The sequence below is a fragment of the Bubalus bubalis genome, chromosome 23 (assembly GCF_019923935.1).
Source record: "Bubalus bubalis isolate 160015118507 breed Murrah chromosome 23, NDDB_SH_1, whole genome shotgun sequence".
Taxonomy (NCBI): Eukaryota; Metazoa; Chordata; class Mammalia; order Artiodactyla; family Bovidae; genus Bubalus; species Bubalus bubalis.
The window spans coordinates 9334451-9362408 of record NC_059179.1 but is presented as its reverse complement, the minus strand read 5'-3'; the positions used below and the strand labels follow the sequence as shown (position 1 = coordinate 9362408).

General features: G+C 44.8%; 1 protein-coding gene across 14 annotated transcripts in view; it reads left to right on the top strand.

Annotated features, from left to right (window-relative positions):
* SGMS1 (sphingomyelin synthase 1) overlaps nucleotides 1-27958 on the top strand; it is a 327516-nt gene that overhangs the window by 11023 nt on the left and 288535 nt on the right. For 12 of the 14 annotated variants that reach the window (XM_044935017.2, XM_044935022.2, XM_044935026.2 and 9 more), the window contains exon 2: nucleotides 24028-24119. The gene's annotated coding sequence lies outside the window, so the exon portion shown is untranslated. Of the gene's footprint in view, nucleotides 1-18730; nucleotides 18793-24027; nucleotides 24120-27958 lie in introns of those variants that run through there. The other 2 variants (XM_044935018.2, XM_044935024.2) reach the window with 1 other exon arrangement.

The following is a 27958-nucleotide window of genomic DNA, read 5'->3' as shown; positions in this document are numbered from 1 at the left end:
AAGAGTGTTCTGTCTATGTTCCCCTCTAGGAGTTTTATTTACATTTAGGTCTTAAGTTCATTTTGAGGTTATTTTTGTATATAATGTTTGTGTATGTTCTAATTTCATTCTCTTGCATGTAGCTGTCCAGTCTGGAAGAGTTTTGACTTGATTTGAGTAGAATTAGATTTAGAAACAAAGTGTAATTAGCATTTCTGTCCAAGATTTTGGGAGCCTGGTATTGAACATCATGATGGTAGATTTTGTGCCTGAATTTGTCTTAAAAGTCATTGCTTTGGAATCAGTGATAAGTGACTAGTATTGCCTAGGTAACTAACAGCTCTCTGTCATTTAATAGAGAGGTTAAGAGCACTGTTCCTGGGCTTAGGTCTTGGCCTTACTATCTAGGAGCTGTGGAACCTTAGGCAAGCTATGCAGGCCTTCCATGCCTCAGTTTCCCTAACCCTCACTGGTGGGTCTCATAACAGCAGGTACCTCAGAGGCTGAGGACCGTAAGTAAACCTTTGTCAGGTGCTTAGTTCCTGGCAGAAGGTCATCACAGTATAAATGCTGTTCTTATGACTACTGTTGCTAATATTCATTGCCTTCCTCTCGTATCTCCCTTGAGGTGTGTGAGGCCTTATGCTCCAGAGATGTTGGATGTCCAGAAAGACTGCTGGAGGCACAGTCCTATAGAGAGAATTTTTTTTCCCCCTGCAGATTGCCGGGCATATAGTGGGAACTTAGGGTGTAGGCTGAGCAAGTAAATGCATGATAGACTGTGAAGCCAGGCACTGTCTCTCAGGCACTGTCTCTTGGTCCTGAATGTCCTCAGGCAGGTGATTGAACCTGGGTCTCCTGCATTGCAGGCAGATTCTTTACCGTCTGAGCCACCAGGGAAGTCCCTTGGGAATAGCAGAGACTTGCAGTTCAGGACAAGCAAGCCATGGCAAAAATCATAGGCAAGTCCAACAGGTAAAGGAGAGGAATGCTATTTTATAGAGGAAAAAGGAGAAAGTTCGAAGGGTAGTTTTGAAGGAAAGTCCATTGGAAAAAGGTGAGAGTTCAGGGTGATGTTAGTCTCTCACTCACTGAGTCGCTGGGGTGTAGTTGATGTCCTGTAAGGAGATGCGATGTTCATCTTTTCCTGTTTCACATCAGCATGCTAGAAGCAGGTTTTATTTTGCTGTATTCCTATTTTGATTAGACCTTTTAGCACAGGTGTAGTAATTATAGGGATTCATACTTGTTGAAGATAAACTGTGTGCCAGACCCTGTGTAAGCCCTGGACTCTTGAGACCGTCCTATAAGATGGCTGTTATTATTATCCCCTTTTAGAGATGAGTGTGGAGTACAAGTAATTTGCCCAACTAAGTAGGAGGGCCCTGAAGAAATTTAGTGTTTGAGGCCTTTGCCAGTTGGCAGCAATTACCAGGGTGAGTGCTGTTGGTATGGCGCCATTATAATTACATAGAATCGGGAAACACACGTTAGTCTAGCAGGGCAATCCTGTGACCTTGGAGGTTTATCAGCCTACATGGATGGTTCTCAGATTTCAGCACATATTAGAATCACCTGGAGGCTTGTTAAAGCACTTGTGCTGGGTCCACTTCCACCGGAGTTTTGGAGGCAAGTATCGATAGGTTGGGCTGGGACCTGATGGTTTACATGTCTAACATGTTCCCAGATCATGCTGATGCTACTGGCCTGGGACCACTCTGAGAACCACTTCCATAATCAATACTCACGTAAGTGAAGAGTCAGCTGCTCTTACTTCTACTTACAGTCAGGTGAGACGATTGCAGATTCAGAAATTTTAAATACTGTCCACCTCATGAAATAAAAACTGAAGTCACGTGGTCCACTTTATCTAGGCCAGCAGAGGGATGTCTGAGCCAGGCCAGGGCAGTGGAGAAAATGCTTTCTGTCCTTGCCAGTGTTTTCTGATATGGGTTAGATGGATGAGGACCCAGGGTGGAGAGAAAATTTGGAAATGCAAGTTAAGTCTTAATATTAGAAGCATGAAGTGCCATCTAGTGCATTCCATCCTAGGAAGATGCCTGATTTGTTTTTATTTTGTCATTTTCCACCCTCCCTACTCCCTGCCATAGGCACAAAAAGGCTTGGTGTCCATCGTTTTACCCGTTTGGGAAACTTTACACATGGAGAAATTAAAAATGTATGACGATGCATAGCCTGAGAGTAGAGAGACAGAAGATTGTCTTATTTGACGAGACTAATTGTAGTAGAAAATCACCTGTTTGTAGGAAAGCACTTAAAGAGAAGGGCTGTGCCTGTCTCCAGTTGTGAGGTGAAATAGCCACAGTGTGTCCAAATTTAGCTCGAACGTGGAAAGCCCTCACCAAATGCATGATCCACTGTTACTCCAGGCAAAGTTTTCTGTTTTGCGATTAAAAAAGACGGCATTTCCCTCATCTCAGCAATGTTACACAGGAAACTGAGGAATCAGAACATTTTCAGATTGAAAGGTTTTTTTAGGAGATGGTGACTTAGGATCACCTCAGAGAAGATCATGCAGGTAAACTGGGAGGAAACGTTCCAGAGTTTTCCCTGTGCTCGTTGTCGGGGCTCTCCTGTGGCCCCAGCAGCTGAGATTAGCTGGTTTGCTTGGTGAGGTGATGTGGCAGGGCAGAGAGGATGGGAGAGGGCCAAGGGAGACTGGGGCGGCCAGACAGGCCAGGTGTTCTCAACCTGGACTTTACAGCAGTGGAGGGGGTCAGCTATGGGCCAGACCCCTGTGGGGCCTTGAGATGCAGAAATGCGTGAGACGGGGTCTGGGTTCCCAAGGGGCTCGTGGGGGAGACAGGCACATCTGCAGGTAAAGCCGCCACCAAGTGGTGGGCACAGCGTGCAGCTGCACACCAGCCCCTGGGGCGGGGCAGGGGAGCTGGACAGGGAGGTGGTCCACTGCTGGCTCCCCACGCAGCTGCACACCAGCCCCTGGGGCGGGGCAGGGGAGCTGGACAGGGAGGTGGCCCACTGCTGGTTCCCCACGCAGCTGCACACCAGCCCCTGGGGCGGGGCAGGGGAGCTGGACAGGGAGGTGGCCCACTCCTGGTTCCCCACGTGCCAGAGCTCGTGAGACGCGGATACCGTAGGGTAGCACAGATGGAACTAGATCTGGCATATTTTGGTTTTGTTTCCTTTTGTTTTTGTGGTTTCCATTTTAAGCGAGGGGATTTTGACTGCAGAGGGCCCACAGACGCTGTAAGAATCCGGAGCTGGGAGTGCCCTTCTGAAGCACTCAGGAGGTCAGGGGGCGCGTGCCAGTTGGCTGACAACTGTGGCTAATTTTTAGTATTTCCTAGGAGCATAAAACCTGCAGAAGACGAGTGGCTTTCTATCTTTAAGGTATATCAGCTTTTAAAAGGAAGGTTCTTTATTAAAAGCAAGGTTCTGTTTGCCCTGAATTTCTAGCAAAGTGCTAAATTCCAGTTTCAGTTCTGTTTTCGGTGGTTTGCACTTCTCACTTTCCTTGTCCTCCCTTCTCCCTCCCCCTCCTCTCCTTAATGCCTTTACAAATACGCTGCCAGCCGGGGTATGACCTTGGTGAACTTGGGCCTCAGCTTCCTTATCTGTAAGTGGAGAGCTTGTCTTAGCTGACTCCTAGTCGCCTGGTCCCCACATCCTGTCACTGGGGGACACCTGAAAGAGTGACTGGGGAAGTCCCTTTCATCAGCCGTTTATTATTCTTTTAATAAAAAAAGTTATTTCAGAACGGCCTTCCCGGATCCTGTTAGTTGTGTATCCAAACCACTTTATAGAAACAGCAGTAAGCGGTTGATTCTCCACCATCGTGTTTTACAGCTTGTGATCCATGTCCCTTCTGGCAGGCTGTCTGAGCTAAAGGTGCAAAATGTGCAGCGTTCAGTGCTTGATTCACGGGCCCGCTGTGTGAATCCAAGAAGGATGTTATAACAAATGTTGCCTGAGGACAAACCCTATGGGATGATACCGTTAATCTCAGGTTATGGGGTGAGGGTGGGGGGTGCTCTTCAGCTAAGCTGGTGGGGGTGGGGCGGGTGGGGCTGGTTGGATGATACTCAGGTTAGGAATGGAACTTCCAAGGGTCACAGGTCAAGTGACGTTTGGGGGTGGAAGGAAAAAGTCCCAGGAGCTGAGAGGTGGAGAGAGAGTCACGAAGACTCTCCCCTGAGGAGGAGGGGAGGGTTGGCCGAAGGGCTCCCCCTTCCAGCTGTGGGGGACAGTAGCAGAGGCCAGAGGTATCAAAAAGGGGAGAGAAAAAGCAGCTGGAGGGGAGAGGTGCTTTTACCCTCCCAGCAAACATAGGCTGAGGGTTTGCCTGAGGCCAGTCTGAAAAGCCGTCTATGGGGTCGCACAGAGTCGGACACGACTGAAGCGACTTAGCAGTCTGAAGAGGGGGCTTGAGGCCAGAAGGGCAGAGTCTATTGCTCTGAGGGAAACCAGGAGGGATGGGCAGGCTGGGTGAGTGGAAGAGGAGAGGAGAGCCTCCGGCCGGCCTGCTTGGTATCCTGAGAGAAACATTTTGTCCTGAGAGAAAATCCGTGGCCTTTAGCCTGAGACAGGCTGCTGCGGTCACCTGAGACCAAGAGAGGGCAAGAGGGGACAGGTGTGGTGCTTTTGAGGCGTGGACCTTCTCCTGTGGGAAGTGGCAGTAATAAGCACTGTGTCCCGGTGCCGTTGCCTGAGGCCCTTGGTGCCTGCAGGAGGCTGTGGGGGCTGCTTCCTGTTGTGAGGTGACAGGGGTGCTGGCAGAGGGTTACGGTCTGGGGGGGGTGGTGCCCTGCTGGCGCGCTGACCATTCGCTTGACTGGGGGTCCATGAGGGAGACAGGGCTGGTGCCCTGGGACTGTCCATCTGTCCCCAACTCAGTGGCCATGAGCTGCTGGGATTTTTTTTACCTTGTGGTCTGTCATCCGATCCCTTGTTTTTCTTCCTCATCTTATCCCAGAGCCTGTCCGTGTTCCCCGTGTTTGACTTCAGTCTCCTCACCCTAAGGTCCCAGGTGCACAGAATGGCCCACGTATGTCACTGCCCTCTGTGGGAGCCTTCGTGGCAGCTTCAGTCTCTGGTATAGGCCTTCAGACTATACCAGCATCTCTGGCTTGGACGAGGCTGAGGATACAGGTGTGAACGAAGTCTCCGTGTGCGTGAGTGTTCTTGGTGACGGGGCAAACACCACAGTCAAGGCAGCAAGTGTGAGGCCTGGCAGCGGATCGGGAGTCAAAGCCTTCCTGTGCCGGGAAGGGCTCTGTGCCCCTCAGAGGGTGGGTCGTTGGCATCTGCTGCTCTGCCACTCTTTGTGCAGTGACACCTGAGTTCCTCTGAAAGGCCCTGGAGAGTTAGCAGCAGTTGTGCTGAGCTGACTTCCAGGTTTCCAAGGGACCCTGGACATGGTGGACTTTCCCCTCCCTCTGATTTTAGAGACAGAGATGGGGTCACATGAACACCCCAGGAATATCTCAGGCCTCCTTTTGGCCATTGGTTTGAAGACCCAATCAGTGGTTCAGGGGTTCTTATCGGGGTCCATAGATGAATTTCAGGAAGCCACTTAAATCCGGTTTGTCATTCTGGGTGTGCATTTTTCTGGCGAGAGTGTCTAAAGCTTTCATTAAATCCACCGGGAAGAGCTCTGAAAGGTTTATTTTTATGAAAGTGGATGAAAAGATAGAATTGGGCCGTTGAGGGCTTCTCCTTATTGCCGTCTGTCCCCCTTTTAGAGGAACTAATGAGATGTGATTTGCCTAAAGCGGGGAGGCAGACACAGGCTGAGAGCCTCAGTACAGTTATCTGGGACTTGACATTGCTATGTCTTACGGTGGGAACACATTCAGTTATTCCTCTGGGAAAAAAGAAGCAAAAGATGAAGCTAGCATGGTGGAAGACCAGCCAACTCATTGGGAGAGGAGTAGGGGAGGCATGTGTGATGCTGCAGTGTGGTTTTGTCCTCCACCGAGCAGGAGAAGGCTGAGCCTCGGGAGGAGAGCAGACCACTGGAGCAGATGCTGCTTCTCAGATTTCTGGGTCTGACAGGTACACAGGTCTAGAGAGGACACTGTAGGACTTAGGCTGTTGATGTCAAAGTCTCCTGTCTTAGGAGACTCCTCTGCTTGAGACTTCCACAGTAGTTTACCCAAATAATAGAGTTCATGACAGTTGGTGCTCAAGATGAGGGTAACTTCTAAGAGGAAAGGCATTAATACTGAGTTATTTGATTCAGCAATTCTACTCTAGGGGTTATTTTAAGACATAATTAAGACCATTATTTATCACAGAGATGTTTGTCATAGTGAAAAGTTGAAAAGCTAGTATACAACAGTTTGGGGTTGGTTAAGCAAATGACATATATCCAAATAATGGAATACTGGGCAACCCTTAAGAAGAAGATTACCAGAGGAATATTTGTAGAAAGTTTTCCAAAACAGATTGTTATGTATAAAGAGTTCTATACAGCATTTGTGAGAAATACACTCTTCAGAAAACACTGGTTGGGTGCCTACTATGCGCCAGGAGCCCTGCCGGGTGCTGGTGACCCAGGGATAAACTAGGCAGATACGGTTCCTGCTCTTTGACTAGCCTACGGTATCCTAGCAAAATAGTCAAGCCACATCGACTCTCTCATTAAGTTTTATAAACGCTCATAAGAGGACTATAAAAACAGTGACTCCTTAACAGGCACGATCGACCCCCTGTGAAGTCAGGTTCTGTCTGTTATACCCGTTACTGGCTACATCCTTGACCTGAGATCACTGATTTTCTGGCGAGCTTGAGGTCAGTCACTGAGATATTTTACTGATAATGCCTTCGTGTTAAACCATCTTCCCTTCGCCACTGCAGTGTGGGGCTCTGCGGGTGAGAGGGTGGTGAAGCCGCCGTCCTACGGGGAGCGGGGCACATTCCTGCTCTCCCTTCTGGCTCGAGTTGTCACAAGCCCAGTCAGCAGTCACCTGGAATCGCCTCTTGTTCACTGTCGCCGCTCGTGGGCCCCGCCTCACTCTGACTCGGGCCCCTGACTTGCTGTCGTCTGTGGTGTTTTTGCCACTACGTGCAGGAGTGCTTCATGCTTAGAAATCATCTAGTTTCAGTCCCTTCTTGGAGCCTGGCGAAGCCTGGACTGGAATCTGTGCGTCCTGACGCCCAACTGGGCATCTTTTCGACGAGGCAGTAGTGTGGCTGCTCCCGGTCACCCAGGGACAGCTCTTCCAAGCAGGTCTGCGCCCAACACCAGCCTGCATTTCAAATTGATGGCCCCACAAAGCTTCAAGAAAGCTTGATTCCTTCAAAGACAAACAGGCAGCAGATTTCTTGAGGAAGAGGAATTGAATCACTGAATCTGGTAGTGTGGCTGCCTGTCCCGCTCAGTCAGACTGTCATTTGGTGAGCATGTGAAAGGGCTGCATTCTTGGCCAAACCCTGGGAGCTTCTACCGTGTGCGAGCAGGCCAGCTCCTGGGATCCACACAGGAAGGCATGTGGGTCTCTGCTGTCAGGGCTCCCTCTCCAGACAGAGCAGTCGAGATGGGCCTGACGACCACGCACTTGAGTGGATAAGATGCCCATCAGGGAGTCAGGACGCATAGGTTCCAGTCCAGGCTTCGCCAGGCTCCAGGAAGGGATTGAAACTAGATGATTTCTAAGAATGAAGCACTCCTCCACATGGTGGCAAACACCATAGACGACAGCAAGTCAGGGGCCCGAGTCAGAGTGAGGTGGGGCCCATGTGACGAAAATGCGGTCACATGGACTCTTAACAGTTTGGGCTAAAATGTTCAGGAAGGCAATCCCTGGGAAGGGTGGCTTTGAGGGCAGGATCCCTGCTGCTGCTGCTGCTGCTGCTGCTGCTGCTAAGTCGCTTCACTCGTGTCCGACTCTGTGCGACCCCATAGACGGCAGCCCTTCAGGCTTCCCGTCCCTGGGATTCTCCAGGCAAGAACACTGGAGTGGGTTGCCATTTCCTTCTCCAATGCATGGAAGTGAAAAGCGAAAGTGAAGTCACTCAGTCATGTCCGACTCTTAGTGACCCTGTGGACTGCAGCCTACCAGGCTCCTCCGTCCATGGGATTTTCCAGGCAAGAGTACTAGGGGCACAGCTACTATCAGAGTCCATGTGAAGGTAACTGCTGGAGGCAGGGGGCAGCCTGTGCTGGCTGTTCAAGGCTGCTTAGCACTTACTTGCCTTTTAACCTAAGTTTGGCTTCTCTTTTTAGAAAAACTTTTTCACCTTCTCCTCCTCCTCTCCCCATCTTAGCCTGTTCCTTCCCTTTCTCTCTGACTCCTTTTCCTCCTCTTTCATTTAGAAAATATATAAGCAGAAAGAATATCCTTCATAATCCCACCACACAGAGATAACTATTAATACTGTTGTTTGGATGTGTTTCCCTCCCATTTTTTCTGTAAATACTAGATGTGCACATTGAATAAACATTTTGACCAAATGCCCAAGGATGGAAATGTTAAAATCTAAATATCACTGTTTCTAAAATTGACTTCTGAGATATGGAATATAAATCTGAAATTTTATAAATGTTATTAACAATGCTAATATGAAAAATTATAACAGAGTTTGACATTATGCCACAAGAACTTCATTTTTCAGCATGTATGATCAGTGTTGTGAACATTTTTGAACCTGGGTAGATGTTGACTTTCAGCTGAGGTGGAGGAGGTAGGAACAAGGCTTTTATTCATTTATTTTGTTATTTATTTGGTTTGGTTTTTGAATTGTTTTTTATTATTTTGGCTAGCTGTCCATCTAAGATGCTGTAAGGGGTAGTTTGTATCCAACTTCGTGAACTTTTGCGCAATGACTGGCATTTCCTCTTTAACTCCTGGACATAAAGATTTCCTTGGTGATATTACAGTTTCCTTTGACGTTATCCCTCACCCTGGCTTAGTGTGGTATGCAGAGGAGAATATGTCTAGATGCTCTCAGAAGCAGGAATAAAACCTTATACACATTTTGCTTTGATATTTTGGCCTGCGATTGCCGCTTCCCACAGCCAGCTGAGAGAATCGCGCGTCCCTAAGCCTGGGCTCCGGAAGTGTGGCAGTGGAGCAGGGTAACTGGCTTTTAAGATAACAAAGCTGTTTTCCAAATCTCCATCTGCAGCTCAGCTTTCACTACCTGCACACCAATTTCAGCATCTACCCTGGGGAAGAATGACAAAAGAATCTTTACGGAGGTAATATGTGAGAAATGTTTGCTCCTTCAAGGCAGCTCAGTTCCCAACAATGGACTACCTTGCCTACAAGCAGCCCTGGGTTGTCAGCAAGCGGGTCTTTGATATTGTTAGTCAGTCCTGTGTCAATGCTGTTATCTGCAAAGTGCAGTGTCAGAATTTCCTTTTATGCAAACAGCGTTCTCAAATATGTAATAACCAGCCTTCCCACCCTGTCTTTGAACATCTTGTGTAAGTACATGACAGAATCCCTTGGGCGTCACATGGTTTGCCTTTGGGTGGAGGAGTGTTTTCTTCTGAGGTATGCTTCTGGAATGCTCACCAGCATTTGGAAATGAGTCTTTGGATGTTAACAGAAACTGTCTGAAGGATGTGCCTTGTTCATATTGCTGATGCTGCCATGCTGATGTGTAACCTGAGTGGTGATGCAGTCACTGATCACATGCCTGTTCACGAATGCCAGGAATGACGTTTGAAGAAAGCCTTCTGCTCTTTGGCCTTCTATGTTAAAATCAAAGATGGGACTTCAGCCAAGAATGGTAACTGGAGACAATTGCATTGGATCCTCAGAAATATATGTATATATATTGTATTTGTATAGGTCTAAAATATATTTCTAAGATGTATATTTCTAAGATGTGACTAAGCAAATTTATAGTTTGCTTTTAGAAAGTACAAACATCTTTTATTTATTATTCTAATTATGGTAAAATATACATAACTTAAAATTTACCATTTTAACCATTTTTGAGTGTACAATTCAGTGGCATTAAGGACATTCACACTTACATACAACCAATACTACCATCTGTCTTCAGAATGTTTTCATCATCCCAAGCTGAAACTTTGTGCCCATTAAATAATAACGTTCCATTCCCTCCCCCCTCTATCCTCTGGCTATTCTACTTGCTGTATGAATTCGACTATTCTAGGTACCTCATATAAGTGAAATAATACAGTATTTGTCATTATATATGGCTTATTTCATGTTTTCAGTATTCACCCATATTATAGCATATATGAGAATTTACTTTCTTTTTAAGGCTTAATAATATTCTATTGTATGTAGACACCGTACTTTTCTGTTTGTCTGTTGGTGGACGCTGGGATTGCTTCTGGGACGTTGCTTCTGCCTTTTAGTGTGAATAATGCTGCTGCTGTGAATTTCTTGGAGTGAATCATCTTTAAATAGACTTTAAAAAAAGAAAAATCTGTGCCATTTTGTGATCAGTTTTATTAGAGGGCTACCACGTCCAAGTTTGGTCCAGGAAATGCCTACCTCACAGACATGAAAAACACCCAAGTACTTTCAGCAGTGTTCAGCTGAAAGCTTTAGTATTTGCCTGAGGTCAAGGAGAGCAGTTTCATAGTACTTGTGAGCGGTCTCGTCAGCGGACTTGGCAGCAACCTTGAGTGAGGCCTGTCAGGGTTCTTGGAAAACAGCCTGATGTTTTCATACCTTTTGCCTTGCTAGCTTTGCCTGTCAGTACCTCAAGAAGGAAAAATCTGGCAGTAGCCCTGCTTCCTCAGCTCAGTCTTAGCTGCTGAAAGTCTCATTTGAACCCTTTCTGGATATATAGATAGGGTCTATGTAAGGGGTTTGCTCTTCAGTGAGCCTGTCTCTCTGTCTGGAGGGGAGCTCAGGGTCTGGGCTGCAGGCTCTGTGTATCCCACAAGCCCTCTAAATTTAAACTTACATATTTTTCAAATCAGTGTGGTAGGGGAGGTCTGCTGGAGAAACTCCATTCAGTGGGCCCCTGGCTTAGTGGTGTCTGGTCATCCTTCAATGACATCTGCGATAATTTCTGGAGAAGTGGGAAATTGAGGTTAGTTTCCTCTTTTGTGGAAAAAGAAGTGAAATGTTTTGTACTTTGCAGGCTAGATAACGGTTAACTGTAATTAACCGTGGTTTAAATGAGGCCAGTCAAGTCTGTTTGCTTATGCTGCTCATGTTTTCTCAAGACAAAGGATATATCTGAACCCTGTCCACGAGTTTACTGGTAGCATTGTGGATTTAAAGAATATATATTTATTTTGTTTTATTTATTTGGCTGTACTGGGCCTTAGTTGTGGCACTCAAGATTTTTTTTTTTTTTTTTAGTCGTGACATGGGAACTCTTACCTGTGCTTTGTGGGATCTAGTTCCCTGACCAGCCATCAAACCCAGGTCGCGGGCATTGGGAGTATAGAGTCTTAGCCTCTGGGCCACCGGGGAAATCCTAGCATTGTGAATTATAGTTTTATACTAAAGGTCTGTTTCCTTGCTGCATGCTCTTTCTTTTTGTTCAATTGATTTTTGTCATTTCTCCTGGTCTTTTTAGTGATACGTATGTGTATAGATTTGTAGAGTTGTGGAATAGATTTTAAAAGGTCCTCAATTTTAATAGGTGATCTCTGGAACAAAATAACATACATGTTTAATCCTCAGTCATATAATTTTTATATGCAAAAGAGACTGATGGTCTCTTTTGACCATCAGTCAAATATTCTACTTCAAAGAATAGTTGTAATACTGTCTGAATCAATTTTTTGATTCAAAATACAAGATATTATTAGGGATGTGTCTTTAGGAAAAAAAGATAATTGGGGTCTTTTTGTATCGTTAAAATTTTGAGTGTGGCTCACTTACCTGGCAGTGTGTCCGGTATCTAGGCAAAAGCTTCTTTATCTTCCTTCCTGACTGTCAGGGAGCTCCTTTCTTTCATTACCTTTTCCTTCTTTGGTTCTTGGGGACTCCGTGTACTCCTGTTCTCTGATCTTCCCAATTGTTCCTTCTCTGACTCCTTCCCTGTTTCCTCTACCTGATCTGTATGTACGTGTGCATGTTTCCTGAGGTACGGCCCTCAAGTCTCCTTGCTCAGCAGCTTGGCTTACGCAGATTCCTGCAAGGGACCACTTCCCTTTCTCAGAGGTGGGATGGAGGAGGTTGGGTCCACCTGGTAGAAGGAGCTCTCGTTCCTTATTGTTTGGGACGTGTGGTCAGAGTAGTTTAGGTCTTGATACCCAGACTGTGTGGGAAGAAGTGGCGGAGAAAGTGCAGACCTGTTTGTACCTAGGTCTCTCTTTTAGGAGTAAATTTATTGGTATATAGATTAGATTTGATCGTTCCATTTTCTAATTTGTATTTCATTTCCAGACTTGTTAGTGCTACTACTACTGGAATAAGCAGCGGCCTGTATTTCAAATTTAATGCTCTTCCTAATTTTTGAGAATTCAGTAAATAATAAAATCTCAGCCTGCTCACAAAGGCTCTGGTTTGTCTTATTCCTCTGTTGACATGTAGAGGGTGAGTTTTGTACACTGTCCACAGTAAGAAATGTTTAAAGATAGATAGTATTAGAAAGTGACTTTAAGAATTCATTTTTTTCCTCTCATTGATTTGTTGCCAGTTGCATCTTTAAGATCCCTTCAGATGTTATGGCTGTTTAAAATAGTTACACGGTATTTCTTTTATGACTGTAGAGGATTGTACAGTTGAGTTCTTTACCACTCAATTTTGTTTATTACTTTGAGTTAACATTTGGAGGTACTATTTTTGACACTGTATACTTCAAGACTATAGTTTCTTGGATTTTTTTTTTTTTTTTTAATTTACTAAACTGCCTGGTGGAGATTTTCTTTATCAGATTCACTCATTTGTGGAGCCCAGATGTTTATGAAAAATGAAAGGGAATATCGACTATTGGAAGGCACACAGCACGGTGTAATGAAAGTAAAATCAGGGCTTTTGAGTCTTGGCAGAGATGGGTTTGGGCACCTGCTCTGCCATCCCTGACAGCAGGATGTTGATCTAATGGCTTGAATTATTTGAATCTTAATTGTCACATCTGTAAAATGGGGACAGTAAGGCTCATCTCACAGAGTCACGATGGGGTTGTGTCTGTAAACGCCCAGCACATCGCGGATGTAGAGTCAATGGTAGTGATTGGCCTCTCCTGAGGCCAAAATGTACTAGAAAGTGATTATAGTTTTCTGTTATTTTCTTTTATCATTTACCATTTTAGAGGGTATGGAGGTAGAAATGAGGAAAGTCTAGAGTGACTTGAGAACCTCATTTTATTGTTGGATTAAATTCATATCATCTACATGTGTGCATTTTTGTCTTTCCCCTGATTGCTTCTTCCCCTCTCCCCCGCCCCGTGAAATATGATGTTAAAAACAAAACAAGTTACAGTAAGATTTTCTCTGTGTAGAACCTTTGTAAATGAATCAGTCTGACTAGTTCCTTCCCTAGGGAGTAGAGGCTTTTCACTTATTTTTTCCTCATTTTAAATATTTTTATTATGAAAATATTTTGAACAACTAGAAAACAGAATAATATAATGAACCCAGCCCTCAATTTTGTTGGATGTTTGTTTGATGTGCTTTGGTGTACATATGTTATTATTATTATTAGTTTAAATATCCTATCTCCACTGGACTATAAGTTCAGAGACCTTGCTGTCTGGTGCCTAAGACAGTGCTAGGTGAGTGACAGGCTCCAGATAAGCTCTGTGCATCCTTCTCCAAGGCCTGGCCCTCTCTTCTTCCCAGAGGTAACACTGGTAGGAGAGCAAGGAGGAGGAGGAATATCATGCTGGGTTTAGCCAGTGATACAAATATGTGTAAAATCAGGACCACCCTCGAGGATTTCAGTGCCATGATGTAAGATAGGACAGATGAATTCAGAAATAGCTCCTATAGAAATCAGAACATTGTCCCTGCGTTTGCAGAGCCACAGAGTAGCTGGTTATCAGAAGTCACTGTTGGAATGAGCTTTAATGAGCATGGATGGGCCTGGACTCTGTAGGCTGACAGGACAGTTGAGCCTGAGCTCAGCAGTGGGAGCAGTGTTTCCAGGGACTGGAAGGAAGTAGTTCAGGCCTGGACTCTGTTATCAGAAGGCAGTGGCAAAAGAAGAGTAAAGCGGCCACGGAACAAGACTACTGAGCTCTTACTACGTGTAAGTCGGATGACTAGGCCCTTAATGAGGCAGTGTAGTATTCTAGGTGAAAAACTGACTTTCTGGAAGCATACGATCCAGGATTAAAGTGAAGTTCCCTCTTTTGCTAACTGTGTAGCCTGAGGTAAGCCACGTAACCTCTCTGAGCATCAAGTCCGATGTGAGGGCCGTTCCCATTTTGGCTAGTGAAGGTAAGAGCACTGAATTGAGTTCTTGCCCAGACATTCCATCTTGCCTAGACACTCCATCTTACCTGTGGGAATTCGCAATAGGCAGGTAAATGTTGAAGAGTGTGACTTTTTGGTTGGTCACAAATGTACAGAGTGACCTCAGACACGTGAAGGCATGTATAATGACACAGTGCAAAGTGAACTTGCCTTGCCCGCCATGGCTGTACTTCTCTAGTATCTTTTGAAAAGACCATCCTCTTCCAAGTCATTCAGACAGAACCAGGGAGGCATCAAGAATTCCTGCCCTGTTACCCCTGTGTCCCTCCAGCCCCAAAGCCAGGTCCCTCTACCTCCTTACCATCTCTTGTGTTCATCTGTATTCCCAAGGCCTCATTGCTGCTTGCCTGGATTTCTATACGTACAGCCCTCCACCTCCTGCCCTGCCTTCATTCCATTCTCCCAAATGTTGTCACAGTCCTTTTCCTCAGCTGCAAGGGTCACCATGTGAGTCCTGCTTAAATATGTCCATGGTTCCCATTGCCCTCAGGAGAAAGCCTGAGCGTGGGTTTCCACCGATGGTCCCTTGTCATCCTCTCAAGTACTCTTTCCCTTCCTGCGTGGGTCCTGCTTCCACACCTTCTGCCCACTTAGAATGCCTTTCCCCTGCTTGACTCATCTCATTTATTCTCATGTTTCAAGACTTGACTCGGGCGCCTGAGTCAAGTGAGGAGCCCCGCCCTCCTACCCCACTCTGTGGTCTGGGCTGGGGTTTCCCCTACGCCTGCCTCCATTATGCCACCAAGCGCACTGGGTTGTGATGGGCTACTTAGCTGTTTCCAGAGTGAACACGCTTGAGAGCACAGCCTGTTTTGTTAAAAAACAAAAAAAACTCATGCTTCTTTGTACCTAGCCTGGTGTCTGACAGACACATTGACGGGTCTCAAAAAAGATTAGTGAAATATACACGGATAAGAAATTACTTTTTTATCTTCCTCAAACCAGGAGGACTGAAGCTGGGTAACCGAAACGTTCTTCCTCCCCACCTTTCTGCCTGTATCCATTCCAGCATCTGCTCAACAGCCAGCTGTGACGGGGGAGAAGCATATGGTTGACTTGAAAGAGGCAGTTGGGATGTGACTGTGTGTGAAATATACTCACCTGCCCTCCCACCCCACCCCGTACAGGATGGCAGTAATGACACCTCATGCTTGTCTTTTTATTTGTGTTCTCCTTAAGTGCCTCTGCAGACATGATCTCATCTGGTGCGAGGGGCTGTAGCCTGATTACTGGATGGGAGCACGCAATGATGACGACCCCTTCTTTGTAGATGCAGAGAGGGAGATAAGGAGTGAAGAAATGTGCCCAGAGTTAGTGAGTCGTTAGTGCTGGAAGGGCTTCCCCAGTGGTCAAATGGTAAAGAATCCGCCTGCAGTGTGGGAGACCCAGGTTTGATCGCTGGGTCAGGAAGGTGCCCTGGAGAAGGGAATGGCTACCCATTCCACTATTCTTGCCTGGAGCATTCCACGGGCAGAGAAGCCTGGTGGGCTTCATGAGATCTCAGAGTCGGACATGATTGGGCGACTTTCACTTCAGTCTAGTGGTGGAAGAGACCAGATTTTGAGCTGAAGTCATTTGCTCTTTCTCCTCTTTTATAACTGGTAGAACTGGGTTGTACCAGATTGATGTTTTCACCTGCTGCTGCTGCTGCTAAGTCGCTTCAGTCATGTCTGACTCTGTGCGACCCCAGAGACAGCAGCCCACCAGGCTCCGCCATCCCTGGGATTCTCCAGGCAAGAACACTGGAGTGGGTTGCCATTTCCTTCTCCAATGCATGAAAGTGAAAAGTGAAAGTGAAGTCACTCAGTCGTGTCCAACTCTTCGCGATCCCATGGACGGCAGCCCACCAGGCTCCTCTGGCCATGGGATTTTCCAGGCAAGAGTACTGGAGTGGGGTACCATCGCCTTCTCTTTTCACCTACAATCATTAAAAAGGAAGATTGGCTGAAGAGGTGGGGTTCTGAGGCCTGTTCTGGGCAGAAATGAAGACGTTGCCTTGTTTCAGTTGGTCAGTTTGGGAATATGATTAAATTCAAACAATTTTCCTGCTTCACAAGCCAATAAAGTGACAACAATAAAAGCTTAGTCCTTTTTAAGGTGTACTCTCGACATTCTACTAAATCCTTTAAAAATGATTTTTTTTATTTTCCTGTTTTAAATTCTGAAGTCGTTGCATGAACTTATGCAGCACAAGAAATGGCTTGCTAGCATTCAACAGTCACATTGTCGATTTACAGGAATATCTAAATTTTGAAAATTGCAGTCTCTGAAGTGGGCTATTGCAAGGGAACCACACCTACATGTTTAAATTAAACTTTGGGCTTCTGACAGCAAAGATGAAGGTAGAATGAGATTGAAAATGCAAGGGTAAAACAATTAGGACACAAGATAAGTTCAGACAAGGAGCGAGTCTTGTGTGGTAGTCTTTTACTTTGTTGGGGGACAGGGGATTGAACACTCACTCTGTTGGTCTCTGACAAGTCTGTCTAGTTTGGTTGTCTTGTCAGTCCTCATTCTTCTCAACTCTTTCAGCATTTGGTCACTGAGTTGTTCCAGCTCCCCCTACATTCCACCCCCATGCAACCTCTCTTCTCCTTCTTCTACTATGCAAAAAATGGTATTCTCGGTCTTCTCCGGTCTCTTGCCTGCTATTGGTTGCTTCTACCACCATCACTCCACCATCCACACTCATCTGTGATTTTCTCATTGTTTTGGTCCCTGATGGTGTCTGTGTGGGTGCATAGCCGTTTTTCTGTATCTGGGTATTTTTACTTATTTTTCCTGCTGTCTTCCCAGACTCGGTAGCTTAAAAACAAACTGACTTTGCAGTGTTTGTGGTGGAATGAACCTTTAAGATCATTTGCCTTGTTGTCTCATGCTAGAATTAAAAGGCTCAGGGAGGAGATGTGGCTTGTGTAATTTCACAGTCATCCGTTAGTGAAATCAGGCCAGAACCAAGGTTACAGCAAGGCTAGAACCCCTCAGAGCTTCTGTGTCGATCCCTCCTCACACGTTGACTCTTCATGGTCTCCTGAACCATCACTGTTCCCTCTGCAAGGAACTTCAGAGCTACTTGGCTTTCATGTGTCCCCTCCATCACCACAAACCAAATGTCAAGTATCCATTCACCAGGACTTACCAATTCTTTCTTATTGGTAAGAATTTCTGTTGTAACAATTTCATTCTTTAATAATGAAAAAAAATTTGCCAATAGTGAAATTTTCTTTTTTGGAGCATGTAGTTCTATGAGTTTTAACACATGCATATAAACGGAGTAGGGAATAACCCAACACCTCTCAAACTCCCTGGTGCTGCTCACCTCTTTGTAGTTAGACCTTCCTCCTCCCCCTGGCAACACTGATCTGTTCTCTGTCACCGTAGTTTGGCCTTTTCCAGAAAGTCATGTAAGTGGGACTGTGTAGAGTCTATCCCTTTGAGACTCGCTCCTTTCACTTAGCATAATGCCTTTGGGATTTATGCATGTTGCTGTGTGTATCAATAATTTGCTCCTTTTTATTATTAAGTGGAATTCCACAATATGGATATACCACTGTTCGTGTTTACTCATCATACCAGCAATGTGTGAGAATCCTAGTTGCTCTGAGTTTTTGTCAGCATTTTATATTGCCAGATTTTAAAATTTAGCTATTTTGATATTGATATTGTGATTTTAATTTGCATTTCTTTCGTAATTAATTATGTTGAGCATCTTTTCATGCGTGCATTTGCTGTGCGGATTTGCCTGTTAGGTATATCTGTGCGTCTTTCGTCCTTTATGATGTCTGTGTGACCCACACCGGTACCCCATCCCTATCCCATCGGCTGTCGTGCCTGACTTTCTGTGTCAGCATTGTTCCCCAGGTGCACAGCACACTCCAAGGTCAAGGCCTGAGCTGGGGACTTTGTATACATGATCTCATTTTACGCTTGTAAAACCCTTGTGAGGTAAGTGGTTGTCTTCTGTTTTTATGGTGAAGAGCCCGTGTTCAACAGATATTTATTGAATGCCTACTGTATGTATGCTATGAGCCATTATTATGCTCACTGACAAGTTCAGTGGCTTTGGGCAAGTCATTTCACCTCTGAGTCACTTTTCTTATCTGTTTAATAGGGATCTATATCACAGTATTTTCTCTCAGGGATATTGAGCAAAGGTTTTCTTTCTTTCTTTTTTTTTTTTTTTAGATTAGTTTTTTAGGGTTGCCCTGGAGGTCAAGTGGTCAAGAATCTGCCTTGCAATGAAGGAGACACTGGTTTGATCCCTGGTCTGGGAAGATCCCACATGCCATGGGGCAGCTAAGCCCTCGCGCCACAGCTACTGAGCTGGCGCTCTAGAGCCCCTGCTTCACAAGAGAAGCTGCTGCAACGAGAAGCCTCTGCGCTGCAACCAGAGAGCAGCCCCCTGCCCGGCACAACTAGAGAAAGCCTGCACAGTGAAGACCCAGGGCAGCCTAAAGAAATAGGTAAAAATTTAAAAAGAAAAAAGAAAAACCACTTTATAAAAAAAAATTATGTCAAAAAATTTTCTTTCTTTCTTTCTTTCTTTGGCTGCTCCGGGTCTTAGCTGCAGCGTGTGGGATCCTCGATCTTCACTGTGGCGGGTGGGATCTCTAGCTGTGGTATGGCAGATCTGTTATAGTTTCCTGACCGGGGATTGAATGCGGGCCCCCCTGCATTGGGAGTTTTAGCCTCAGACCACCAGGGAAGTCCCCATGAGCAAAGGTTTTAAAGAAGAATGTAGAAGGTTGTCCGTGGTATATATTGAGAAAACATTGGCAGTGGCTGCTTCTATTACTCTCTTCAAACACTTCATACTGTACCGAGGCTGTTTCTGCCCTTTGCTGGCTACCTTCCTTTGGAAAATTGCCCCTTAGCAGGTCTCCTCCTCCACTCTGGATCAGATATTAGAACCAACACGTATACCTGTGGCAGATTCATTTTGATATTTGGCAAAACTAATACAGTTATGTAAAGTTTAAAAATAAAATAAAATTTTAAAAAAAGAAAAAAAAAAAAGAACCAACACGAGACTGAGCCTTTTGATTTTAAGAAATGTGTTGCCCTGGCTGCTCTGTGTAGCGACTCACTACAAAGAGGCCAAAGTACTGCAGCTTCAGCTTCAACATCGGTCCTTCCAGTGAACATTCAGGACGGATTTCCTTGACTGGCCTTGACTAGACAGACCTTTGTTGGCAAAGTAATGTCTCTGCTTTTTAATATCCTGTCTACGTTGGTCATAACCTTTCTTCCAAGGAGCAAGCGTCTTTTAATTTCCTGGCTGCAGTCACCATCTGCAGTGATTTTCGGAGCCCCCAGATCTTCACAGTAACCCTTTGAAATAAGAGTTGGCCCCATTTTACAGATGGAAACGTTGTGTGCAGTGGCCATTTGACTTGCACCCTGTGACCGCTGGATCTTTGACCGTGCTCACTGCTCTTGTTGGAGACCACTCTGCCTCACTGCCTGTCGTGGAGCCACGGCAGCTGCTGCCTGCCAAGTGCCAAGAACGCTGGCACATCTTCTCCCTCTGTGGCTTCTGTTTCCTTCATGGGAGCTGCTCCCAAGACCCATGGTCAACAATTGTCTCCCCCTAGCCCTGGGGTCAGGTGCTTTTATTTTGTCCAGAAAGTCCACAGTAGAAAGAATATGAACTTTAAGTCAGAGACAAGGATCAAGTGGTGTCTCAACCATTGTCTTTGTTGCCTATGTGTCTTTGGCCAAGTTATGTAAACCCCTAGAGCATCGATTTCTTCAGCTGTAAAATAGGAATAATACAGGCCGGTGGAGATGTGGGGATAGAAATAACACAATAGCCCACTTAGCAAGTGCTTGGCACGTTGTTGATGCTTTGTAACTGGTAGCTATTGTCACCATGGCAGGCAGGGCCTTCTAGCTAGTCTTAGGAGGCTGAAAAAGCTGCTGAGAGTAGTGGTTAGAATGTGGATTCTGTGGTAAACCAGGTTCAAATCCTTGTTCTACCACTTATCAGCTGTGTGCTGTGCATAACCTAATTGCTGTCTATGCTTCGGTTTCTGCCATCTGTGAAATGGGTGTAGCGGTAGTTGCTACCTCACAGGGAGAAATGATTGTAAAGAGACAAGAACTGGAAAGAGGTTGAGTTGAAACAACCCCCTTTTGGTCACTAACACCATTGTTTGTTTCAATGACATGATAAGAGCCTCCTTGAAATTTATAGTGACCTTTCTTCTCTCCTGGCAACCCACTCCAGTATTCATGTCTGGAAAATCCCATGGACCGAGGAGCCTGTGGGCTACAGTCCATGGGGTCGCAGAGTCGGACATGACTAACTTCACTTTTTTCTCTCCTTCCTGCCCAGATTGAAAGAATTTCTCATTTTTTCTATTAAATGGCAACAGAAATGTTTGATACTATGATTTTACTGGAAATACAGATTAAATTGTCACAAAATTACTATCTCCACCTAAGACATTGAAATAACTAAACCTAAATAGGATGTCTTTTTGTCTAGAGAATACCTAAGAGTTTTTAGGTGACTATATAAAAACACAGGCAACTCTGTATTAAAAAACAACAGCAACACACTGTTTCTTTGAAATGATTTGACTCCCCAGATCCAAACTTGAATTTGGCTGGATTGCATGCAAGTTAATTTTTTCCCCTTCAAGTTGACAGTAGTTGGCGGGGACCATAGCTGTGAGGCCATCAGGAAGAAGACAACCTCTGAATTTAACATAGTTCTAGAAATCCAGTTTGACTGATACCCATGGGCAGTGTGTGGTGCTGGCTGGGTCTGCATCATTATTCTGAAGTCTGTCCTGTGACTAATATGTTCCAGCTGTCTGGGTCACTACTTTGGAGTACTGTTTATTTGTAGCGGTGATGCTGCAAATAGGAAAAGCTTTCCCTTTTGTTGGTTGAAAGCTTTGCTGGTGATTAGCAAAACAAGCCAGCCTCTTATTTGGAGAGAGACGGGAAGGGTGGCTAAATAGTCAATTGTGGCAGCTACTTTGGAAAACGATCTGGCATTTCTGAGAAGCTGAACGTATGTGATCCCAAGCCCTGCTCTCTTCTTCTAGGGATACGCCCTGGAGAAACTCTTGCTGTGTGCACCAGGGGACGAGCACTAGAATCTAAACGGCAGCATTATTCTTAATAGCGAAAACCGAACAATCCCCAGATGATCCTCAGCAGTAGAACAGAGCGGTAAATTGTGGGTAAAGTCACACAGTGAGAACAATATGGTGGTGAAAAATCAGCTACAGTCACATGAGTCAGGAGGGATGAATCTCAAAATCAAAATCTCAAGAGACGAGTCTGAATACAGTCCTGGTTTCCTTTGTATAAACACTTAATTAAAACCAGACAGAACACAACAATATATTGAAGATACAGATGTGATAAAACAATAAGAGGAGCAAAGGAGTAAGTCAGAATTCAGGCTAGTGGGTTATCTCTGGTGGGGAGAATGGAGGGTGCAGAGCAGAGCAAAGAGGATCTTTCGTAACACACCAGGATGTGTGGTATGGATGGGATTGTATGTATCTAGACTTCATCCCATTGGAGAAGGAAATGGCAACCCACTCCAGTGTTCTTGCCTGGAGAATCCCAGGGACGGGGGAGCCTGGTGGGCTGCCATTTCTGAGGTTGCACAGAGTCGGACACGACTGAAGCGACTTAGCAGCAGCAGCAGACTTCATCCCACATGTACCTAGATCTGGCAGAGGAGTTTGAAGAGAATACTCTGAAACAGGGACCATTAGGAGTTTTCTGGGTGTACTGTGATATTAAAATGCCCGCCAGCTTGACACTTTCTCCCAAGGCCATCTTTAAGGAAAGAGAGAGATTGCAGCCCTCGCTCCCTTCCTCCACGTGTCAGGGTGTAACTAGAAATGAACTAGGCAAGTAAGGGTAGGTGTTTTAGCTTAAAAGTTTATGCAACGATTGCATTCAACTTCATGATGCGTATGTGTTTCATAATAGTGTTAGTATCACAGATTCATGTGCTTATCCTTCCTTCCCCCAAATCTGTGAGTAAAGTTGTTGCTTCCAAAGGTACATCATGTTTTTTCCCTTGGTTTAGTGTTGCTCTTCTTGGTCAGTATTCCTGGGCTCCAAGTGCTCTTGTCTGTGGGGCGTTAAGTCACATCCTATCTTTTTTGTGGGCCTCAACATCCCTGTGAACAGGTATTCCAACCCACAGGAGAGGTGACTGCTTGGGGAGGTTCTCTCAGTTTTTAATCAGGCTAGTGAGTGGAGGAGGCAGGACTGAAATCCAGGGGAGGGGGTCCTTGACTTTTGTACACCAGCACCGTCACGTGGCAGACCTCGTGACCTCTCAACCTTTGTGTATTGCCTGCAGTATTTTGGTGACCAGCAGATGAAGGGCCACTTGAGGCTGTCAGGGAGGGCTACTACCTTCTCCCCAGCAGTAGTTTTGATACTGTTTCCATCTTTATTGGCAGAACAGTCGGTGTCTGTGCTGTTATATTTTACTATATTTTGCCTTTTATAAAAAATGAATGGAAAAATCCTCAACAGCAAGTGGTAATTGTCTATTGTTGTGGCAGAGGTGAAAATTACCTGGGGTGCCATGTGAGGCTTGTTTTACTTCCTTTGGCCAATAGTGTACCCTCTTGAAAAAGAAGGGAGAAAAATGAAAAAAAAAAAAAAAAATATATATATATATATATAAATGTCAAAAATACATGAAAGGTTATTGTGTTTCAAAGGGAAGTATAATTACTGATAGTAATTATAGTAATTGGTAATCATGAGTACAATATTCATGGTACTATTAAGAATGATTATTAGTAGATACTCTTAGGGTGTGTGTGTCCTCCATCCACCCCAGTCCCTCTTCCCCACCCCCCACCCCCCACAATGACATGTGGCTGTGTTGTTTGGTCATTTGGCATTGAGGTTGGTTTTCAGGATGCTTCTGTGTTGGGGGGTAGAGTGGGGAAGGGTGGGGACAGCCTGTATAGTGAGATAAGCCCTGAGCTTGGGGTCAGAAGATCCAAGTAGCAGTTTCATGTCTGGTGTTTTCTAGTTGAATGCCCTGTACCATCTCCGACACTTATGTGCCTTCTCTGGAAAATGCATTCAATAAACACCCCTGGCCTCACACGGCTGTGGCAAGATCAAATGTAATAGATAATGTGAGGCGTGGTGGAGGCATCGGGTCTGTGACCGGCAGGCCCCTGGGTCACTGTGCCCAGCGAGCACAGTGGCCGAGGGAGCGTGTGTTGCGGCGAGTAGTGATAGACCGGCCCTGCATGTCTTTGCTGGGGGGGGCGTTGCCTGGAGGTGCAGCAGGTCTGGTGTGGTTCTGCAAGGTAAGGAAGTGCCTTCCAAGTGTAGCCTCAGAATACCAAGTCAGAGTCAAGTTCAGGTCCTTAATAAAGCCTCAGTTTTTGTTCCAGTGGAGTTTGGGCTACATCACTGCCCTGAAATTTATGTGAATTAAAAGAAATTTACTGAGGAATTCCTTTGTTCCAGAAGTTCCTTGAGTGAATGAGGCCAGTGGTGGTTCCCGGCATTCAGTATGCGATGGGATCGATTTTTTCTGCTTTCACTTTTCTCCTTGCCTAAAACATAATTACAACAGTATTTTAATCTACAGGCTGGACACAGATTAAGAACATTGTGTCAACCGAAATAGCATTAACTTAATAAAGATCACTGATGGTAACATGCTGTTTTGCTTCTCCTTGCAGGGTGAGGACAGCATGAACATCCCTAAGTGTGCCTCTGGGCATATTCAGCCATTCGCTTTTGATTAGAAGAAAGAAGGCCATCCACTTGAAAGGTGAGTAAGGATTTCCATGTGTCTTTTTATTACAAAAATTTTCAAACTTACTGAAGAGTTAAAGGATGAGCAGCAAGTTTTTGTGTGTCCACTACCTACATTTAACATTTGTTAGCATTTTGCCATATTGTGTGTGTGTTCAGGTTTCCACATTTTCCTGCTGAAACATGTGAAAGTAAGTTTAAGAGATCATGATGTTTTTATCCTCGATTCTTGGGGATGCAGTTCCTAAAAATAAGGCTATTCTCTCCTGAGAGGCATTTTAGAACATGCATAAACTCTATGGCAGAATCATTTAATTAAGTGCAATTACATTTAGGCAGTGATTTGTTAAATAGACGGACCTGTAATATGAATTTGTTTGGTATGAAAAACATCTGAATATAAAGAATTGGAATTTGTACTCTGCATGTGCCCTGTGTAGCAGAGGATTCCTGTGCTTTCTCTGTTCCTGGTAATGTGCCCGTCTGCCCCACTGTGGCTGATGTTTGTTCTTAGGTCAGGTGATCGGATTACTGCTCTTCCTCCTTCCTAATCAGCCTTCACACGTAGACCAGTCTCTGTGATCTAATGTGATCAAAGGTCTTAACTGATTTTTCTAAACCGAAACTTACAGGAGAATATGAAAAGAACATGAGTAGTAATGTCTAGTTGAGTTTCAGTTCAGTTGCTCAGTTGTCTCCGACTCTTTGCAACCTCATGGACTGCAGCACGCCAGACTTCCCTGTCCATCACCAACTCCCAGAGCCTGCTCAAACTCATGCCCATCGAGTCTGTAATGCCATTGAGGTACTAGTTGAGGTTAGTATAGTAAAATCAACATTAGAAAGAGTCAGAATGATTCCCAGCCCTGTAATTTGACTACCTGCATTGAAACTTTACATGCATTCTTAGAGATGTGTGTTCTGTTCTGATTGCAGTTATATCGAGGCCTGTTCATTACAATTCTGTGTAATTCTTGCAAGGTGGCTGTTGGCTATTCTACATTCTAATCTCAGTTACGTTTCATTTATGGTATCTTCTTCAAGTAGTCCCTGAGTATTGAAGCATTTCTTCATAGAAGTTTATGAACTAGAGTTAACTATTCAGAGGATTATTTTAAAAGAAGTATATGTAAGTGAGCCACTTAGAGTGGTGGAGCCCTTTTTAATATTCTCACTTCTCATTTAGAACAGAAAGTTAGTGATAGCAGTGAAGTTTCTGAAGGGCACTAACATTTTGAAGGAGCTTAGACTGGAATTACAGATATCTCGGAATGATCTAGTTGGCTTTCTCACTGTCTGGTTATGCTTTGAGATGATGAGAAGGATGGTTGGGGCTCCATATGAGGCAAGAGGCTCTGAAGGATGGTGGAAGGGGAAGCCTTATGGGGCTCTGTGTGGGGCCTTCATATGGCTCTCTGGACCACTTCCAAGTGGTGGAATGTTTTTATTTTATTTTTTAAACTTTTTATTGAAATAGACCATATATGCAAGAAAATATGTATAATGTAAGTGTATAGTTCAATGCAGCTTCCAAACTAAGCTCACTTATGTCACCAGAAGGCAGACCAAGAAACAGCATTTTTACCACAGCCTCACGCCTCCTCTCGACGCTCGATACTGGACACGACCTACTCGGTGGGGAACTAGTCTCTTGACTTCTAAGAGCATAAATTAGTTTTGCTTGTTTTTCTTTGTGTGTTTCTGTGTGTGTGTGCGTGCACACACACATGCGAGAGAGAGATAACATGATTATATAATGCAGATTATATTCTTCAGTGTCCAACCTTCTTCAGTCAACAATGCATTACAGAGATGCCTGCGTATTGTTGCATTTAGTTGTAGATGGATCATTTTCATTGCTGGAGAGCGTTCCATTTGTGAATTCAGCGGTTTATTCCTTCAGTTAGTTGCTGGTGATTGGGGGAAGGCACTCTGAAGCTTTAACCAAGGTTTTATCCTCACTGTGGTCATGGTTGAGATGTCCTGAGTTGTCCAACCTCTGCCCAGCTTTGCTGTGATGTGAAGGAGAAATCCTGGGAGCAGATACAAGGTCGAGCCTTGTGTCTGCTGGATACAAGTTGGAAAGGGTTGATGTTTCAGTCCTGTGATGAGTCCTGTTGTTTTTCCTGCGACTCACCACGTCCCTTTTCTCTTTGGTCTCCATTGGCATGTGTTTTGTGCATTCTTTTGTCAGTGATTAGAACTTTTTCTGCAGCCCCTCCTAGGAGACCATGACTATATCAAACACTAGGCAATCAGTAAATATTTAAAGTTCATTGGGTGCTGATATTAGGTATTAGATGAAGCGTGAAGAGATGAAAGTCATGGGCTTGCTCTTGAGGAGCCTATCTTGTGGTTACGGATTCACAGTTATGGATATGGGCCACATTCCTGGAAACCAGTTGTGCTATAAAGTTGAGGATGTAAACTCAGAGGCTTGCATGGGACTGGCTTGTAACATGATGGAAATTAGTAGGGAGCAGGGTTGCTCAGTAAGGAGTGATGGAGCTGTGAGGAATGATTATATATGTCCTGCCCAATTTTTGACCCAACAAAACATATCTGGCTGAATTTAGCAAGTCCACCAATGTCCAGCCTTTAGGAATAGAGTGTTTACTATAAGAAAGTGGTTCTCATGCGATTTGAATGATTTTCTAGCCAAATTCTGTTTTTATAGATAAAGTTTTATTTGAACACAGCAGTCAGGCTCCTTTGTGAATATATTCTCTATGACTGTTTTTGTGTTACAACAGCAGAATTGAATAGTTGTGAAAGAGATTGGAATATCTGCAACAGTGACCATATGGCCCACAATGGCTAGAATGTTTACCATCTGGCCCTTTGCATAAAAGTTTGCCACTTTCTGCTTTACTTTATCAAAGCAAGGACATAGTAATAATAACCTCTCTAGGCTTCCCAGATGGCACTAGTCGTAAAAAACCCGCCTGCCAATGTGGGAGACAGAAGAGACATACATAGGTTCGAGCCCTAGATCAGGAGGATGCCCTGGAGAAGGAAATGGCAACCCATTTCAGTATGCTTGCCTAAAGAATCCTGTGGACAAGAGGAGCCTGGTGGGCTACAGTCCATAGAGCTGCAAAGAGTCAGACATGACTGAAGCGACTTGGCATGCGTGCAGAGGTGTGAAGTAGTCTTTATTCATTTATTTATTTTTTATGTTGGCTGCACTGGTCTTCACTGTGGCACGCAGGCTCGTGAGTGGACTTTCTCTAGTTGAACAGGGGCTTCTCTATTTGTGGCTCGAGGGCCTAGTTGCCCCACGGCACGTGGGAATCTTAATTCCCCCACCAGGGATCAAACCCATATCCCTTGCATTGGAAGATGGATTCTTAACCATTGGGCCACCAGGGAAGTCCTTTAATGCCTTTATGGATTCATTTATTTATCCAACATACAATATATTTGCAGAGTGCCTATTGTATGTCAGGTGTAAAATGGTGATAGATATGATTCTGGCCCCTGTGGACTTTACAGAAACCCCTGTGAATTTAAAATTCCATTGTAGGATTGTGCTTTTTGTGGGGAAAAAAAAAGTGTATTATGGAAATAAAATCCCATGGATGGAGAAGCCTGGTAGCCTACAGCCCATGGGGTCGCAAAGAGTTGGACACGACTGAGCGACTTCACTTTCACTTTTCACTTTACTAAATCCTCAATTTTAAATTAATATGTTGGCTATTTTTGCTAATTTTATACATTTGATGAACCATTCTATGTAAACTAATGGTTGCTACTGCTAAGTCGCTTCAGTCGTGTCCGACTCTGTGCGACCCCATAGACGGCAACCCACTAGGCTCCCCCGTCCCTGGGATTCTCCAGGCAAGAACACTGGAG